This window comes from Montipora capricornis, chromosome 2 (assembly GCF_036669925.1).
Source record: "Montipora capricornis isolate CH-2021 chromosome 2, ASM3666992v2, whole genome shotgun sequence".
Lineage (NCBI taxonomy): Eukaryota > Metazoa > Cnidaria > Anthozoa > Scleractinia > Acroporidae > Montipora > Montipora capricornis.
Genome location: NC_090884.1, coordinates 8,890,383 through 8,894,554, shown reverse-complemented (window position 1 = coordinate 8,894,554; position 4,172 = coordinate 8,890,383). Strand labels below are relative to the sequence as shown.

At 39.6% G+C, this 4,172-nt stretch overlaps 1 pseudogene; it reads right to left on the bottom strand.

Annotated features, from left to right (window-relative positions):
- Positions 1-702: 702 nt before the first annotated feature.
- Positions 703-4,172, bottom strand: part of LOC138037750 (kelch-like protein 17) — a 3,638-nt pseudogene continuing 168 nt past the window's right edge.

Genomic DNA, 4,172 nt, shown 5'->3' with positions numbered 1-4,172 from the left:
AAACTCGCTTTATGGCTCTTGGTCGAAGTAACTACTTTGGTATTTGTTTTCCAAAACTCAATTGAAAACTGCTCTGTAGCTCAAGTTATACCTCTAAAAAAGTTTCCCTTATAGACGAAAATACGATGGTTTCACCTCTTACCGGCTCCTGACGCTTACTAAAAGAAAAAATCCCTTAAACTATATTTTTATCATGAACTACATTTATGAAGCTATCTTCTGATGTATAGTTTGTTAGGATTTTATTGAAACTAGCGCGAGCACGAATTCTTCCTGAACGACACCCGAGAAGGTGGGAAGTAACCTTAAGTAAGAGCATGTGTTACCTTTGCCATGGCATGAAAACATAAAAATTTATAGAAAGTGCAAAGATACTACAAACTCGGACTTCTTGTTCAGTGAATTAAACCTAACTCTTTTTAATGGCACTCCCAGGATAAAAATTTCATGCTTGTTCTTGGAAAAAGGTGGTAGCCACAAGTTACAGCCACTTCACAACCTATCAACTGAAGGGAAGCAAGGCTGCTGCCTAAGAAAAATTTTCTGGAGCCCTTGGGGCTTCCAGCATTAAAAGTTAGTAGCCCAAGCCATGTTTTCAAGAGCCCAGAATAAATTAATTAAAAGTGAGGATGAATCACCTTGTGATAAGTTAGGCACCCGTTAGGGCTACTTGTTCAGAAATTTGGTAGCCCATGCTCACAAATAAGGCACCCCATGTGACCAGGCGACCGTTAGGCAGCAGCCTTGGAAAGCATAATTAATTTTAATTTCTTTCCCTTTAACGGAAAAGAAATCAACCAAGCATTGATCTTTTGTTTCAGTTGTTTGAGTTGCTGGAAAAAGAGGTGCCCCTTAACTATGGCTGCCACTGTCAAATCATTCATTTTGATGAAAAAGTGTAAAAAATAAATATGTAGCATTGCTAGACACATGTAAACAATTAACGTTTCCTTGACAGACAATCAACTGATTCAGAACAAAAATCAGACATTGACTTTAAATTCTATTCAAGTGTGCCCATTTTCCAATAACCTTCATGAATTATCCATGCTGTTTTGGTATGCTGTGTTTTACTTACCGCAAAAATTTTCTGGGTAATTTTAGTATTGAGGCTTTAAGGTGTGAACACTGATAACTATTTGGCATAACAGCAACTTCATGCCATTCATTGCATTGTACATCAAAGGACTCCACAGTTTTCATAAAGTCTTCTTCATTTCTTCCACCAAACAAGTAAATAATGTCATCCATGCTCACTATGCCACTGGCAGCACGTGGAAATGCAGGACTGGTCACCAGGCTCCACTCATTTGCGCTTGGTTGAACATTTCACATGTTGCTTCTGTGGTCCGTGACATGTCACTGTATCCCCCGACAACAACAATTTTCCCACTAGCTGTAGCTGCAGAAGCAAATCTGCGGACCCTTGAAATACTTGGAATTGTCCTCCACTGGTCACTTAATGGGTTATAACACTCCACGCTGTTGTGACAAACTGTACCATTGTGACCTGCAATGACATAGATGTGTTTCTGCAGCACAACTGCACAATGAGCAGCACGGCCAGTTTTCATTGGTGCCACTCCCTTCCATTCAGCAAGAACAGGATTGTAGACTCTTGTCGCATACCAGTCACTCACTCCCCCAGTAACATACAGTACTTCATTGAAACTGGTTACCGAACAGTCTTGAGCATATCGGTAACTCTGTTCCTCAACTGAATTGGACCATTTCAGGGCGTAAAATTAACTTTTTTTCCCGGTAGCCACTTGGCTACTAAATATTTTAAAGTGGTAGCCAATTCCAAAAAGTTGGTGGCCATTATGACACACACACACACAAAAAAAAAACAATTTTTTACCCAGTCACTGTACTGGATAGATTAAATTGCTCATGAATCATAGTGATACATTCACAAAAACATAAAAAATTACCCGGGCTCCAGCTCATGGAACAAACTCACTAACTTAAACATATTTATCCACGTTCAATACCTTGCCATTACAATGTTAAAAATAGATATTAAGAAACAACTAAGTCAGCAATCATTTCTCCTACAAATGGAGGAAAAGTTTTCTTACAAATAAAGAGTCCCTCTCTTATGCTTCATTTGCTACTAATAAATAAATGATTGTTCTTTTCCATGCCGTATGAAGGAAGCCTCTAATACCATGAAAGCAACAAATGAAGGCCTGCATATTACAAGTTCGTGCAACCATCACAGTGTAATCAAAATTAAAGTACATTTCAAAAACGCCTGTGTTGTAAAATTAACGTTAAAGAAGAATATCTAACTATCCTAATTTTATAGGCGAGGAAAAACATCGTTTTACAAAGGAGTTAGTGATTCGTATGAGGCCTCAGTTTTTTTAAGTCGCAAGAAGCTTTCTATCTCAGACATTAAATAGATTTAGAACCACGTTTACGAAAAATGCAAACGGCAAATTTTAATTTTGATTTCGCTCCCTTTTCTTCTAATCCTTAAAAACATCTAACAGAAACATAGAAAAATATTTCCCATTCACAACAAATACAGATGTCGCATTGTTGCGCAAAGGGCTGTAAGGCAGACGGCAAATGTTGAAACTTATTACCATTAAATTTTGCCGTTCGTGTAAACGTGGATCTATAGTTCTCTATCGAGAAAAATTTGACCTTCGCTGCCTTTTGAATTGAAGTCGTCTAATGGACTCTTTTTTTTTTTCAGCATATGTTTCGTCCAATGCATGAGCAAACGCTAAAATATCTTGACCGTGGAAGTGCTGTCACAATAGTCAAAAAGATCACTTCGATCACTTTCCACGCTTCGATTAATTTCCTCGCTCATTTTTATTTCAAATAAACTCACGCGATGAAAAATAAGCCCGCAAAATTCGCACGAGCTACAAGGAGGACACTAGATTGGGTCATATACAACGTGAAAGGTAACCTAAATCCAAGATGGCGTCTAGTGACGATTGAAACACGATCGAAATCGTGCATGTGCTTCGTTTTGGGTTTTCGCAGCAAAGTTAACGAGGAACTTTGCTGCAGATTTATCTTTACAAATCTTCGAAAATCACTAGATTTCTAGGTAAGGTGTGATTAGAAATTCTAGTAGCCAATTTGGCGACTAATTTTCAGGATTTGGTCGCCAAAGTGAAAAATTAAGTCGCATTGGCGCCTGTATTAGGCGCAATTTTACGCCCTGCCTTTGTTTTGGTTAGGGTAAAAACACTGCAAATATTTTTTGCAGCGGCTTTCACCCACCACATACAAAAGACCCCCACACACTGCAGCATTAAGACTGTTAAAAGATTGGGGCATTGTGGCTAGGGAATTGAGCCATTTCTTTGTTGAGAGTACAAAACAGCGAGTGTTTTTAGAAGATTGGCTGCCCTCATCTAGTCCACCAGTGATTACTACTACATCCTCATATTCCGCTAAGGACGAACGAGTTGTAAGCAAAGTACCTTGGAATTGATCCGGAAATAAAAAGTAGTCCAGTCCATTTACTACAATAGCCACCGAACGTGGGCTCTTCTTAACTAGTTCTTCTTCTTCCAAGATCTGACGAAGGCTATACTTTGACATCGAGAAAAGTCTCACACATTTCAGTAAGTCGGGGAGAGAACATTCTCTTGATGTCACATCATGTTTAACCCATCTCATCATTGCTTCGTATACCTCTTCTTCTTGTCGTACGTTAATTTTGTCTTCACCGAGCAGTTCCTTCACTTTCTCTAGCTCTAGCGACAGAAAATCACTTGACTTCGACACGGCCACGAAATTTTCACGGGAGTAAGTGACTGCTGCTTGCCCTAACGACTCACAATTGTACTGGGAAGCGAAGGATTTTAAAGCCAGGCAGTTCGAAACACTGATGGATCCTTTCAGGAAAAGCTCAGCCTTTGATTTCAAACGTGGAACTATCAGGTAATCGGCCGCGATAACCAGATCTTCTGCATTGGACGAGTTGATTTTCGCTTTGCCAGTGTAAATATATTGAAGAACCTCGGTCAAGGCGTCACATGTTATCTCTGTCAGCTCTATAACATTGTCTTCGTTTTCTTTCACTCTCAATTCACTCGTGAAGAGCGCGCGGAAGAAAGGACTTCCTGCAGACAAGACACATCGATGAGCGGGGAAGTCTTGTCCTTCAGCTCGAACAGTTGCGTCGCACACAAGGTTCG